Source organism: Dysidea avara, chromosome 1, assembly GCF_963678975.1.
Source record: "Dysidea avara chromosome 1, odDysAvar1.4, whole genome shotgun sequence".
In the NCBI taxonomy this organism is placed as follows: domain Eukaryota; kingdom Metazoa; phylum Porifera; class Demospongiae; order Dictyoceratida; family Dysideidae; genus Dysidea; species Dysidea avara.
The window spans coordinates 1,573,134-1,590,261 of NC_089272.1; the positions used below are offsets into that span (position 1 = coordinate 1,573,134).

Genomic DNA, 17,128 nt, shown 5'->3' on the forward strand with positions numbered 1-17,128 from the left:
TGTTGTTGATTCTGGCGTAAAGCCACAAATACACAGAAATTAAATCTAATTGAAGTTCTGTTTGTAATGGCGTGCCACAGCTCACAAGGCTTGCTCAAAAAGGCCATTATTGTTTTCTATATATACTTGTGAATGATTTAACAACAATGCTGATGATTGTAGTGAAAACCTACAGACTGTTCGGAATAATTAGACAACTATCCCTCTATATACAAGGATGCTAACAATAAGCCTGTGAAGCAGGTAATGCTGAATGCAGAAAATAATTCCAGGCCAGTCGGTGACTTGAGTCTGAGCTTAAGTAAATACACTGTTGGTTACAAGGAAATAATACAGTGCAGCTATAATGAATGGAATCAGTGTATTAATTTTAAAGCTTTTGTTTGCGTGACAAGGCATTACCCACAGACCAACACTTCACTACATGTTTGCTAATGATGAAGTGTATATGTTTTAATCATTTGAAATTTTAGCCAGGTTTTTATTATTGTAGCAAGCATGTTGTGTGTTGACTCCCTTAACTGGAGATATGCACAGATACCTATCTGTTATGTAGAAGGTCTCTATAATGAGTTTAGAGAACCTCTCCAGAGTCTCTTCGTGATTTTCCCAAAGATCAAAGGATTTTATGCACACCATTTTCTAAATACTTAGTTTTAACAATTCCATCACCTGAACAAATCACCCAATTTGTAAGTTAATGCATGTGGAATCACTACATGTTTCTAATCATCCACATCTCCTAGCAAAAACAAGCTCTGGGTGTGAAACTTCACAGTGAGGTTTAATAGTTACTTTACCCAAATTTATTATACCTGCTGAAACTACTACTTTTGCTTGTTCCCAAAAGGATGGTTCTCTAAAATCCAGTTACTGGCTATGTAGACTCAAAGAATGGTCAGCTCATGTTAGTAACACCTAACACTGAAGTTTTGAGTGACAAATCAACTGGAAAACTCTTACTAGCATGTCATCTAAACACATTACCACTGCACTATTACCACAATGATGTTTGAAATGCAAAAAAATAATAATTTAAAAAAAATTATACTTAAATTAAGTATTATTATTATTTTTACAACAAAGACAAAACATAGCAATAAGAAATAAATTAGGAAAACAAAGAAATAAATTGTTCAGTTACAATGTTTCAGACATAGATGCTCCATCAACCACCCCAAATGACCACCATCTTGCCCGAGAGCCCTGAACACAAAGCAAAGTAGCACGAAGGAGTACAAAGGAGAACCTTACTTTTACCCAGCCCATGACAACACTGTATGACTTTTCCCACCTCGCAGCCAGATGATCAGCTAGACACTTTAATAAGAAATTTGCTTCACCACCAAGTAGACCATCAACACTAAAGAAAAGTGGGGTAAAACTAGCATGGTGTGCTTAAGCTAGAGAATACTTCCTTTTTTCTCAACTTCAGTAGACCGACTGCAATATGAAGGAGCATCAGTATCAAATACACGCACATCAAAAATAGCATCAAGTTGGGATTCCCAAACACCACGCACTCTTAAATCAACAATACAAGTTTCAGAGGTGGAGTCATCAATAGTAGATTCACAAATAATAGGCTCCTTCTGAACTTGTTTCCATACCAAAGAGGACAAATCCCCAATAGCGTCCCAACCTTCATTGTGGTGGTGTTGGGAATGCAAATTGACATAAAATTAATATTCGTACACATGTACAAATATCTTGTTCAAAGGTCTTTTAGCGACTAGCTGGATACAGAGAAACTCAGTTGATACCAGCCAAACCTTGCTCTCCAGACCAACTTGTGGCTCAATGTTGTTGTTCCAACTGGATTCTATGTGACAAAACAATACATAAAACAGGTCATGATTATATGAACAAAGCACATACTTGTTCTGCAATGACACACACTGGTAGCTGCACTGTGCATTGTCAACATTGAACTGGCACAACCTAATAGCCTTAATATAGCAAGCTGTGTATTAGAGTACAAAGTATAGAGCCATGCACTTATCCTGTACCATGTCATGTGGAATGCACATGACTAATATTATACACATAATGAACAGCACACATCAACCCTGTATAAAACCAGCATAAACAATGATTATTAAAAATCACTTATTTTAATAGTCCCTGTTCATAGTTAGCTCCATGTTGCTGTAGTTGGCTCCTTGTTGCTGTAGTTGGCTCCTTGTTGTTGTAGTTGGCTCCTTGCATGTTGCTGTAGTTGGCTCCTTGTTGCTGTAGTTGGCTCCTTGTTGTTGTAGTTGGCTCCTTGCATGTTGCTGTAGTTGGCTCCTTGCATGTTGCTGTAGTTGGCTCCTTGTTGCTGTAGTTGGCTCCTTGTTAGCTTGTAAATATGACCACAACATAATAGTATCAGGTGAGCACAACAGCTTACCTGTTCAAATGCCAAAGTTCCCAGCCTGATGGTGGAATACACCTACAGACTTGTCTCATACCGCAAACACACTTCACTTTGATACTCATGACACCATGATAATTACACACATTTTTAACACACCTGTTTTCTAGTCAAACTTTCCAAAGTCTTTTGATCTTGTGAGTTCTATGCCAGTAGGAGGTATGAATTGTTATAAAACGTCATATAATGGCAGAAAAATATGCAGCTGGCTCCAAAGTTGCAGGCAGCTTAAATTTTCCGTTGTGTTATCAACTGGAATCTCAACATGCATTTGGAACAAATAGTAGTTACAGTAACATGTACACTGTTAGATTGACAGCTTGTATTTGTTGGATGTCTACAACTCAAGGTGAATAGATCAATGTTACCAATGATGACCATTTATACTGCACAAGCAGATTGATGTGAGATTTTAGGCATGCAAGACATTCAATAACTACTGACTATTTATTGGATAGGCAGATATTGCAATAACTTACAGGTATATACAGAGATGGAATCGTATGATAATTGAGTAGAAAATGCAACCAGTTATGTCAGTCCAGTCTTCTCTGATGGAGGCAGCAGTGGCACCACAAAATAGATAAAAAGCTATACCAAGCAATGCTGAGCTTTAAGAGCACTAGAATGTAGGCACTGTAGCTGTGGGACATTAGTAGATCCATCAATTTTGTTACACTTCACCGATGTTACCTAACACACTGTGATCTGTATGGTATGACACCCATTATCTAACTGTTTAGTATTATGTATATCCTAGTGAGCTTGTATATCCTAGTGAGCTTGTATATCCTAGTAGGAGGTAAAATGTCTATAAAGGCAGGAAATATATAGCTGGCTCGAAGGATGAATTTTGGCAATTTAAGCATTTTAGATTTGCCTTCATATGAACCCCAACACTTAAAACAAATAGCCTAATTACAGTAAAGACCTGAAAATACTGGACAACTCGTAATCATCTCCACCATTGTGTTACTATTGAAGTGCTGAGTGTTGACACATGTGTAGCTGCTCACTACAAAGTGTTCAATATCGGGAAAGGACTGTTTAACTGTTCAGTATTATATCCAGCATGTATTGAGGTTTCAGTGATAAATGGAATACTAAAAGACCAAGGCATAGACCAAGGCATAGACCAAGGCATACTTTTGCAACGCATACTTTTGTGGGAGCAAGGAATAGACCTTTTACCACTTTTAAACAATTATAGATCACTTTAGTAAATTAATGTATTAATACTTATTAATGTTACATTGTCTTCTCAATGGCAGATCTATAAACTGACTTAACAGGGGAGGTGGAGGTGAAACACATTCATAAACTGTGCAAAATGCATAACATGAGCTTCTAGAGGTCTGTACACACATTTCCCACAGGAACTTTTGTGTCCCCTCTACAAAATTTATTATTAACACCATTTGTACGGGGATCTACATATTTCAGCTGAAAATAATCGATCCCCCCATCCGTTATATTATCCTTGCCCCATAGCTGTTGCATTCAACTAACCACCCAATTAAGTCTCTATATAATTATACAGAAAAGTGACAAGTGTAATACGGTATTTAGTGTCCAACTAAGTGTCTAATTGTTTGTTCCCCAACACTCCCACAGCACATATAAGAGATGAAACCATCATTGATAAATTAATGATGCTGAATGTGGACAAAATGAAATAAGTTAAATGGCAGGTAAATCTTTGGACGCATGTGACCAAAGTGGACCACAACATAAAGGGTGGACTCAGCCAACCATATGACCACTATCACATACAATGACTCATGACTAGTTGGACAAGGTTTTCAATGTTTACTATGTAATGAATCATTGGTTGAAACTAAGCCATGATGATGTAAGTGTGCTCAAGTCAATTTCTATGTCTATACACACACCAAACTGAAGGATACCCGTACCATGCCATATGAATTACTACAGTGACTTTTGCAAAAATGGTCCAAGAATCTATTTTCACCTGTAATTTTACTGGCAAGCAGTACTATACCATATGTATTGTAGTGTTAAGCATTGAGAAGTTGTCAGAACTGTGGGGCAGATCTTTTTCTATATATGTGAACTTTGCAGAAAGCCGCACACACAAAAAAACATTTCAGTATAGTAGAAACTCTATTGTTAACTTGGAATATATCTACTGAAATATTTGTATATCTTGTTACTCAGCCAAGATGGATAGGCAGATACACAAAGGACATATGCAAGAAATTAATTATTGTAGAAATATTAGCAAATTTACACTTTTCAGTTGTAAAACCAATTGGTGATTGGTACATGTACTTTACAGAGATGGAATCTTAAGCCCTTATGGCAACTGAGTAGAAAATGCACCAAAACTATGTCAGTCCTGTCGTCTCTGATATGTTCATCAGGAAGCAGCAGCACGGGACCACAAAATAGATAAGAGAGGCTATAGCAAGCAAAGCACATCATTAAGAGCACTAGAATGTAGGTACTGTAGCTGTGGGACATTAGCAGATCCATCAATCTTACTAACACACTGTGATCTGTATTTACCATTACTACTCATTGATACAGTAAAGAGTTGTAAATAATTGAAATATATCAGAGTTGTAGCAATACAAATTTTGTCTATCAATTGTAGGTTACTGCAAATTAGATATCAAGGTGCATTGTCCTGGCAACTCCATCCCTCTGTTAATGAAGGAAGCCAAGACCAGGGGCACACAGTATCCCATGCTGCATGGGATTACTCAGGATGCTGGCTCTTTTTGCCTGGATATACCTGAACCTCCTGGCCACAGTGATTTCATTCAAATGAAGGCCTAGCCCCACCTGGTACACTTGATAAGAGGTTTGGACTGACAAAGGACATGCCAAACACCATTAAGATGATGAGGGCTAAGTTCATTTCCCTTGAAGAGTTTAGTCTTAATGTCAGCCCATGCAGATAGCTACAATGGGTACCAGGTGAAGGTGGTGTTTAATAACACCATGCAGGGACACTCTGCACAGATGTTTTCAGATTGCACAGAAGGTGGCCTAAAGCATGGAAATGCTGGAGCTGTACATGAAGAGCCAAAGTCAAAGAAATATGCCTGAAAGATACCAATTTTAAGGTACAACATGTTCTTATCAGAGGAACATGAAAACACTAGCCTCACAATGCAAGGATCCAAGTATGCTCATAAAAAATAAGTGTACATTACTGCTCACGTGCATTGTATGATGGACAGAGCAAGAAAGAGAAAATGCAAAACACATTAGTAAAGTCCACTTTAATAACAGTCATGACACAACAGTGGACATGATCATGGTAAAGATTTTGCTAGTCAATAGCTTAAAAGTTTTGTAGTCACTCACTGCAAAGGGGGAAAGGACCTTTTAACTGCTCAGTATTATATGCAGTATGTATTGAGGTTTCAGTGATAAATACAAAATGTATTACCATTAACACAACTGTTCCCTTGTCAAACTTCCCAAGTCTAGTGAACTTGTGAGTTCTAGCTAGTAGGAGGTATGAATTGTAAAATGTCTATTAAGGCAGGAAAATGTTATAGTTGGTTGTTCCAAGGATGTGGTTATGGCAATGTAAGAAGTTTAGATTTGTCCTTATGTTACCAACTGGAACCTCACCACTTAGAACAAATAGCAGTAAGTGGCTGAAGCAGACTATAAATCCTTGCTTGTCAAATTGCATGTCACAGAAAAGACCGACATACTCTAATAGAACAGTCAGCTCCCTATGATTGCAGATCAGCTTGTAGATGTAGTAAAAGCCATTATCTAATATTGTATATATTACTTTGCAATTATTAGATAGTTACACTGAATACCAGGTGGAGGCACTCCGGTCTTGAAGGAACTCCAGGTCACGCAAGGAATATGTAGATAATTTGAAGTCTGGTTACTGTAAGGGTCAAGGAAGTAGATTGAAAACTAGTTATATACATATATTATTGTCCTCTATTAGGCAGGCGAAAACCCATGGAGTTGACATTGTTCACAACCAAGATAAGCGGATGTGACAGCAGAAATAAGGGGAGTGGAGGACACTGTACACCCCCTGTAGCTGTGGAACATTAGCAGATCCATCAATGTTACACAGTTTTGTTACACTTCACCTATGTTATCTAATATGGTTAAGATCAAGTCAGAAGTCATGTAAACCATATATGGGCAAGAACTCGCTACTCATGTCTTTAAGTTGTCAGAACACACTGTGATCTGTATGTATCGACCATCGCTATCATTGATACAGTAAAGAACTCTAACATATCAGAGTTGCTGCTGTATGAATTATTACCGGATTTAGCCCATAGATCCAGAACCTGCAACAATTATGCATTGATGCTATTTGCACCTGTAAAATTAAACTACTTTTACTGGCAAAATCTTTACCATGATCATGTCCACCATTGTGTTACTACTCTTCATCACTGTTTGTTACAGTGGACTGTTTGCAAATGGGTAGCCATGCACTGCAAAGTGTTAAGCAAACAATTCTCAATCAGAAGAATGTGACAAGTTGATAGCTCAAACAGGGGAAGAGTCAGAAGATCTTGACAACAAAAAGGTTCAACTGTAGAAAAAACGAAGTTTCAGTTTACAAAACAAATCTGGCTGCAGCACCAACAGGTATAAATGCTTTAAGTCTGGTATGAAATATATCACAAGATGTCATGGAATAAACAAATACACCAATCAAAAACAAAACAAACCATTAGCACAAATATTTGTAGTTTAAACAAATAGTACGTATAAACTACATAATGAACCAAATGGTGTTAATGTAAACTTGCTTTTAATTTGCCAGTACACTTAGGTGTGGCTACTATTCAAGGTGTGGCTACTATTCAAGGTGTGGAAGCTAATCAAGGAAACATGGTATCTTCATCTCATTTCAAAGTGTTCTTTCTGAAACTGTAGATTTTGATCCATCTGCCCCCACTACATTGTGGGATCAACAGTTGATAGAAATGACCACTGATGACAAAGAGTGTGTTGATTGAAAAAGTGTTGCATGTATGGTTGTATTATTGTTCTTTAGCTGCATAGACATGACCAGTAGTATAACTGTCCACAAAAAAACAAAAAAACCTTACTCAGACAGCACGACTGATACATGTGACATCAACAAGCTTCCAAAATAATAAACCAATCTGTATACTGCTTGCATGTGTAATAATGTACTGAGGGCTGTTAAAACAATCTACAATAGGAGGAGTTCAAGATTGTACTCAATTGTCATGTTGACATGAAAACTGAAGTGTACTTGAGGAGCATCGTGGGTTAATTGAGACTTGACATTATGACAAACACTTCTTGAATGGAGTGATCCGCAAGGTGAACTTGGAATTGTATTTCATTAATCAGGTGTTTAAGTGTTGAACGAGAAGGCTGTAAAATTAAACACATACTGGCAAAATCTTTACGGTGTGATAATGTCCACCATTCATTCACAGGACCAACATTGTACATTCACCCATGTATGTACAATGTTGAAGGACTTCTCAAGATGGAAGTATGCATGATTCATACTGACAAGGAATCCACATGTATTCACACATAAAAGCCACTCATCATGGAAATATTTGACACAAGACAAAGAAACGATTGATGTATACAGCAGATGGAAACTATGTAAGTACAACAACTTGAATTTATATAGTTTGATAAAGGACAATCAATGATGATTTGTGTACTGTTTGTAGAAGATGTTTAATGTACATCATCACTTTGTTATTATTGTTATTGTTTATCAACAAGGCTGGCCACAAATCAACTATCAACAAGGCTGGCCACAAATCAACTATCAAGATTATGTGTAATATAATCTTTACAATAGTTGATGATGGGACCTTGTTAGTTAATATACTATACTTGATTGGGTGAGTGTGGTAGGCCACATGTCAACACTCAAGATTACATCACCTTGAGGGTTGAAACAGTGGGACCACTATCACATACAATTGGATAAGGCACAAGTAAATGATTAGGAAAATGGATGAAGATGATTTTACACAATGCAATACACTTAATATACAAAGTAACTCAAAGGTAGTGAGGGAAGGTGTAGCCAAATGATACCATATTTACCATGAACGTATTCCTGCCAAGATATAGATGGAGCAGAAAATGATTTGAATCCAAACACTGATTTCAATCCCTATAGACTGTCAAGCCTTGCTGACACTACAAACTTGCATAGATATATAGACATGTAACTTATGTAAGATGAATTATATGAACTAATACAGTAAAGCACCATTGTGCATTATAATAAATGCAATGCAACCATCTTCAGATGTGATCAACCATGTTTACAGCATACAAGGAGAGGAACAAGCCAGTATTGATTTTACATACATACAGCACATAACATGACAATATATCACAATCTTTTTAACAGTGGCAAATATCTCCAGCCCAGAGAGACTGTTCTTATAAGTCTCTAACAGATTACTACATGTATCTGGCAGGCTTGAAGAGAATAATTTCAACTGATAATAGTGCTTTACTCTAGAAGCATATTGTTACGTGCACCAGATTTACACAACAAAATCATTATATAATATAGAGATCTTGGAGGAGGCAGTCAAGGACTTGTTCTACTGCATACCAAATTTATTGACGCTGACTTGAAACAGCTAGTTGTTCAATAGTTCACTGGCACTGCACAACATTTAACTTGTAAGCACAGACATAACAGAACATGTCATATATACACACATAATTAGACACAAACAAATACAAAACAAAAACAATATTTTGTGAAAGGTTTAATTATTCCACAGTAATCAGTCTTCCATGATTTACTCATAATATACCGGTAAGACTTCAGAGAAGTTTAAACATTTTCAGACTGATGAGTAACCAGGCAAATTTGCCACTTACAGTACACAATGCCACGTTACTTGCTTTATTGAAATACCAGATTATAATAATGATCAGTTGATGACATAATTTATATTATGTGTACTTCATTCATTTTACTAGTGTAACTATCATATACTGTTATGTTGTTCAACAGATGATTAATGTAAATCCTTTGGTGTTAGAAGAGTTTATGAATGGAAAGTCAGTAGATAACAATAACATCTTAAGGAAAATGGAGGAAGCATTAGGTATGTAGTACTTAATAGATCATGCACTAGTTATATATGCCTAAACCAAAATGACTGAGACAAAGCAATTATCATATACTCTACCTCAGATCAGATTGAAGTAAATATTTCATAGACTACTGTAAAATATGCCACTTTGATTTTTCTTATAGCTATATGACTGCTCTTAAAATACAAGTGTCTTGTTTCACTATATTAACTACTGATGTATATCCCATAGGTGTGTACTTCAGAGGATCACAACTTGGTCAACAATTGTCTAGCACAAGCCAGAGAACTACCTGTTTATTTGAACTCCGTCAATTAGCAGCCAGTCAATTATATAATTTTTTTTGCAATAAAACATTTAAGAAACCTGCAGGTTCTTTAACAAATATTTTTATATATTGGAGGGCGCCTGGACTTGGTGGACTGGTACAGTGGAATACCAGTAGACTGTAGCCATGGACTCGATGGACTCCAATGCTGCCAGGATTCTACGCAGCACCATACATATTAATGGCGGCACCAGCAGAAGTCAGCATAACGCCAACGAATAGTCTGGCATAGCTGGCTGCTGGAGATAATTTAGCAGCAATGTATGCACATGCACACATTACAGAAAGCCTGCAATAATAATTTTAACACATGCACAAACTATAATAATAAATTTCATGGATTTCCAAGCTAACCCCATATTATGTGGTAATATATGCTGGTCTAACTATTTTACAGATAAATTTTTTGCTGTCTTTGCCAAGTTTCCTCCTTGAAATATTTAGGCTACGGCCTTGACAGTCTATCATGCAGCTTACACAATAACTTGAATGACAATTCATATAAAAAAGCTTACAAGTACCAATTACTGACAAGTATCAATCCATGAGTAGAAGCTTGTGTATTAAAAATGCATTCACAATAGTAATAGTTAAGTAATAGGTAAAATGGTATAATCAAATTCTGCATACTGCCGTTCATGCAATTGTTTCAACATCATATTCCATGATGCTACTAAAGGCAACTATTAACAGCTTTATTCGTGACCCGCTGAACAAAAACCGGCTGTTTTCATACATTCCTTGAATTCCATTTTATTGCTTCTCTGTTATCTATAGTAACAAAAGAGTGATGACTAGTGTTGCAGTTATAGCCCTACATAGTTGGAACAGGAATAAACTCAATTTGTACAGCAACAATATGGCAAATAAATTACAGGCACTTATTTAATCTATCATAACTCATGACTGAAACAAGCTACGAAGATGGCTGTTGTTATCGTGAAATGATTGGATGAATATCACACACACAAACACATGCGGTCACACACTAGGGCTGAGCGATACTGCCATTTTAGTATCACGATCAATACTGAAGCCACTATTCACGATACTGAATAGTTCATGAATAAGTCAATCATAGCTGCTGCTACATACTGTATTGCTCAGCATTCCTGCAAGAAGTCCTTATAGGTGATAGCAAACTAGCCACTATCATTCTTGTCTACAGTAACAGTTATTGTAACACATGTTTTGAGGTTATGTTGTGGTGTTCACACCTCTCTGCAGGGGAAACCAGGTGGGTGGACTTTATCACTTACAAGGATTCTTAGCCTAGTACTGCATAACAAATGGATTTTTAGTGACAGTAATGTGCAGGCATGGTATCATGATAGTTAATAACAAAATATCACGATATCGATACTTTCAAAATATCGTGATGTATCGTTAAAACTACTCAGCCCTATCACACACGCACGCACACACTGTCACTCGCGCACATGGCCACATGTGCACACACACACATAAATGCACACACATGCTTATTAAAATGTACACAAACAGGCCACAACATCATGCTTGTAATTGACCCACAAAATCAGAAATGTAAATGACACTATATTACAACAAGGATAGCAAACTTATCGTCTCATGACAGTCAAAGCATGCCACAACAAGTGCTTGGTCTTTTCCTTCTTTGGAAGACTGCATTCATGTATAGAATATTGATAAAATCGCTCAACCAGTAATGATACATGCAAGTGTAATAAAATGTTTGTCCTGAGCTCGCTTAGTCATCTGACCACTAGGTCCTCTCTGTTACTCACATTGTCCTACTTTCCAGGTCAAATCTACATGACTGCATAAAGAACATTGACTACTATGACTTCCTACACTGTACCTAAATCACACAATAGGCCACTTGTCAACAAGTGAGGCATGCACTCCATGGAAGTTTCTTGGTAGCATGACTCACAATCACAATAGTGACCTTGTACAAGTTATCATAAGGTGTGTGCTTATAGTATGTTCATGTTGAGCTGAATCCTCAAAAACATTTAATAACTCATGGATGCAATTACACACGATCTTGAAATTTGGCTCATTTGTAGTACTGCTTAACCCGCTAAAAATATTTCAAAATCTTTTCGTTCAAATGTTTGACATAATATTTACGGCCAATCAAAATTTTCACAATACATTTCCTATGCGAAGCCGTATAACTACGGTGTCCATTACAGCCCTTTCCCGAACTTGTAATGGAGCCAAACCTTACGTGTCTGTTGTTAGGGACCCGCCGATTATGCTCATAATTTTACCTATTATGCTATGCTGCACTGCTCAAAAATTCACCTATTATGCTTAAATTAATGCTCAATATTTACCTATTATGCTCGATTATGCTCAATGTTCATGCCTTAGTTCATATGCTTTGCTACTAATTTAATAAGAAAAAAATGAGTGGCTAGAACACAAATAATAAATTCTTGCTGCATGTAAGAGAAAAGATCGATATACTCTAATAGAACAGTCAGTTTGATGATTATTCTATTAGAGTTACTGACTGCTCTATTAGAGTATATCGATCTTATTGTGCAAATGTCATTTTTCCAGCAAGAGTTTACACTATCATACAAATATTTAACCTATTATGCTGGCATTATGCTCAATGCTTTTAGATACCTATTATGCTCAAAATTATGCCAGCATAATCGGCGGGTCCCTATCTGTTGTTGACACCTTTGCTGTTACCAATAATCATCTGGTTGGCTGAAATGCTAACTTTGTTGAGAAAAAATCCACTTTTAATTTTTAGCTGTTTTTCAGGATTCAGCTCAACGTGAACATACTATAGCTGTGCAATTCACCACACATATCTTGATAAATAAACAATTAATACCAATAGCAGGTTTCAATAGCAAGGAATTTATTTTAGTGTTTGGCTTTATCTGCTAATTTAAAACCGTGAGTAATTCAGTACCACAATAGCAAGGAATTTATTTTAGCGTATGGCTTTATCTGCTAATTTAAAACCGTGAGTAATTCAGTACCACAATAAAATGTGCCACGTGATTAATTTTGAAATCATGCAAGTTTCCTCGAGGCAGGTGCTTAGTGTCAGGTGTGAAAATATCCATACTCAAGAAAGAGGGCTCTACCTAACCCAAATGGATCACTGTCGAGTAAAATTCTGTCTAAGGCAATTGTTGCAGCTAATCACGAGAGTACAGGCAGCAGCACAGGCACCAACTACCCATAAATGCTAGTGAAAATTGGTGAAGAACAATGTCTATGATGGAAAGCTAAGAGCTGAAATGGGAAAACCCGTGCATAATATGGAAGCGACGGCTGCTGCTTGAAAGTATTCTGCCAAGTTGAAGACCAACATAAATAAAAACACCACGTGTAGAATAAAGAGAGCATACATCAAAGAAAGGCAGCACAAAGATGACGATGAACCTGTCACAACCTTACCACCAAAGAAACAAGGCAGACCATTGTTACTTGGTAAATCCCTAGATGTAGCTGTGCAGGAATATATATTAAAGTCACAAGAAAGAGCATACCCTGTGAACACAGAAGCAGTAATAGCAGCTACCAGAGGACTCCTTCAAATAATGGATCCATCTAGGTTGGCAAAGAATGGTGGTCCTGCAACTTTGTCTGTGGCGTGGGCAAAATCCTTGCTCCACCGAATAAATTTTACAAAAAGGAGGAGGAGTACAAAAGGTGGAATACCACCAGATGATATGGAAGAGGTAAGAAAAACATTTTAACAGAGATTGTTGAGACGGTGGCACTTAATGATATCCCTGCTGATCTCATCTTCAATTGGGATCAAACTGGCATCAACTTGGTACCTGGGACCAAATGGACAATGGACAAGAAGGATAAGAAGCAGCTGGACTGCAGGATAAAAGATAGATAACAGCTGTGTTGTGTGGAAGCTTTGATGGTGAATTTCTACCTCCACAGCTGATATATGGAGGCAAGACCACACAATGTCATCCACACTACACTTACCCAGCAGACTGGGTTATTTCACACGGTGCCAATCACTGGTTCAATGATTTTGGACGCTGTCATAACCCAAGTATGGTATAGTTAGAAAGAGCACCACCAAAGCCATAGCTACTGCTAATGCTGTGCCTGGATCCCCAAGTGATGCTGAATCAGTAACAACATACAAATGAGCTGCAGCTCGTTTTATGGTGAAGTCAAGAGAAGTAGAGGGCTAGAACTACAGTGTGTGTGTCAGTAGGCTAAGCAAGTACATATGATAGTATCATGCAGTGTTGCATAATAAGCTGAGGAGTCTTTTTGGTGTTGGGGTTGACTTGACCTTTGATGTAGTTTTCTACCACAGTATTCATACTAGTACGTAACTTTCAATGATAATGTAGTACCTCAATATATTAACTTGAAGAATAATTAAGTGTTTGTGAACAATGTGTGGAACACTGCAAGGATTATGCACAGTATTCAGTTTTTGAAAAAGAATCAGTTTAGTCTAAATAATAGTTAGACACCAAGACCAAGGGAACTAAGCGATTTAGTAACCCTGATGGCCTGAGGCTGTAGCGTCCCGAGCGCAGCGAGGGCGCTACTAAGGGACTAAATCGCTTAGTTCCCGTTGGTCGCGGTGTCAAACTTATTTAGACTATGGTTTAAAGTATATACCTTTATAGCCAGAGCATTAGGGTGGCGTGAAAGAGCAATGCAGAACAGCAGAACGGTTTCTTCCTGAAGTCCTTACAGCACCCACAAAAATAATTATTCGACCGGTAACCAGAGTAACGGCTAGAGCTATAGTAGATATGCCGCTTTTTACAGCTATAAGCTGTTTTTGGATGGGATTTAGTTTAGTGATCTGATTCTGGACAAGATAGGGTACAGTACACCCTTTAACCCCAATGTGTGAAATGGTAACAGTGTTCAGATAAGTGAAGCCCATACATTTATATACAAAGCTCTGTTGAAATACTCTAATAGAACATACACTTGTACTCAAAATACCCTAATAGAACAGTCATTTCCAATTTCAGATAAACAAGGGTACGGATAAACGAGGGTAGGACAACTGAGGATCTACTGTAATGTGTCAAAGCATTATGTTTCGTATGTGAAGGAAGGTAATAGTAATCGTGATAAGTTCATTTTAACAAAGACATGGAAAATATATGCAGTCTAGTACAGAGTTTCATACTTAAGAAAATCATTTTATCCCAGTGATGCTTATTTATAAGATTCCAGGAAACACAAGAATAAAGTTACATATATAAAAAATATAGCATTGGGGACACAGGTTCAGTAGTGTGGCTATAATAGAACATACAGTAAACACAGATAAATCCTGAGTATTCACTATAATGTATCACATGATGTTTGAAATTACATTGTAGGCTTTTTATATGCATACATACTATGATTTAATTACTTGTGTAGCACTTTGAAAACCATTGAATGTCTGTATCACAAGAGTTTACAATTACTGACATTGACGTAGATAGTTGTGATAAACTTATTAAACTTCTTTGACAAATTCAGAAGAGGATACCACTTTCAACTATATGTCAAGAGGCGTCTCCACAGGTGAGTATGTATTTAAATGTAATTTGCAGCTGGTGAAGAGTGAGTCAGTTTCATGTTATGGCTACGTTAAGCTTCGTTAAGCTGGCTTTCATGGTATAACAAAACTGGGAAACTATTTTGTCTTGGTAGAATGGACCTGAATTCCAAACACACATAAAATGAATTCTAATTACATACAACACAGTGATGTTAACTGACATACTATAAATGACAAGTTGGCCAAAATACTTGTTATCTATACAGAAATTATCCACCACAAACACTACATACATCATGGTACAAGCTATAAAACAAGGGACATCAAAAATACCCCATAAATATACTGTGCAGGTGTGAACATGCAATTATAAACATGACAACTTATAGAAGTGTTCCAACACAACTATTGGATACAAAACACATGTTGACCTATTTGACATCAGGAAAGTGGAGAACACACAACACAAGATGTAATAATATTATTCATTAGTAATTCTCACTCAGTGGATATACAACAGTTTGTTGTTACCTTGGATTAATATTACCAGCACACGCACACACCCACTACCAGCCATGTAAGTAACTTTTACTAAAATGCACAATTCAGCCTTGTACACAGACATAAGGTGCTTAACTGTAGTCCAGACACACATACATGTAATTGACACACAAAATCAGCAATGTAAACACAACAATCTTACTAATCTCAATCCAGTGGATAATCATCAGTGTGCTGTGGTAGTTCCATTGGAACTAGCTAGTGACCTCAGCCTCATTAGATTTCCGCTCCCAATGATATTAGGGGTCTGGATATTGAGAGGGATATATTGTGCATTATTGTCAGTTCGCTGGTTGTAGCTAGCCCACAGGCGTCAGTTGGAATAATATTAAGACTGCATTCATGTGTAGAACATGCCGGTAACGGTGCGACAGCTGAAGTGTCATGAACGTTAATGTTTGTCTAGTCTCAAGACCACTAGTAGCTACTAGCTCCGGTCCTTCCTTTCCGTTACTAAGGTATTACTATAAAGAACAGTGTAGCTACGTTAGGGTCAATCCAGTCATACCTTTTGGTTTTATAGTTGAAATTGAAGCCAAGCAAGACTTAGTGGATCCTTTGCCTCCATGCTGCCCGAGATTTCGCCCGAGATGATTTCATACTGTCACTCTGCTGCCACATAAAAACTTGTCAGCAAATTCAATGATCACGTGAGTTCGTGTCCGTAAATTACAAATACGGAGCTGGAGTTTGATACCATGCCTCTACCCTGCTCTAGCGTAAAGGATCTATACATCTAACTATAGGTGGCAAGTTATAACTGGAAAGAGGAATGCAACGGAACGGAATGAAACAATGTTTAGCTCGGCTGCGTAGCTATGTTAATGCCGGGCTACTTCAACCGGACTGACAGCTAGCTGTGATCATCAGTGGAGCCACAATTAACGGGCACAGTTTTTTCAGGACACTAGGAGCAATATAATGTAGTCAATTATGCAATTCCAGTGGATTTGTGTGGATTTTTACTCGTTAGGCCAATGAAACTTGATTAGCAGTTTCGCGTCATCGCCCGCATGCTTTTGATACACCCGCATGGAATTTCATTATTGGTATTTCAGATCGAAATACTCTAATAGAACAGTCACTTTTACTCTAATAGAGCAATCAGCTATACTCTAATGGAAAAATCACTTGTTATAGATTAGTAACGTACTTTAGCTATTTAATGCAAGAATAATCAGTGTAGATCTCACTGTTTTTTGGCAGAAATCTTCATGTTTGGATG

The 17,128-nt window shown here is 37.3% G+C and overlaps 1 long non-coding RNA gene across 1 annotated transcript; it reads right to left on the minus strand.

Moving 5' to 3' along the window:
- Positions 1-1,096: 1,096 nt before the first annotated feature.
- LOC136246689 (uncharacterized) lies at positions 1,097-2,695 on the minus strand. Its single transcript, XR_010696768.1, has 3 exons — positions 1,879-2,695; positions 1,255-1,822; positions 1,097-1,206 (listed from the first exon to the last, which is right to left on the minus strand). It is a non-coding gene; the product is annotated as an uncharacterized lncRNA (long non-coding RNA).
- Between the last annotated feature and the right edge of the window lie 14,433 nt (positions 2,696-17,128).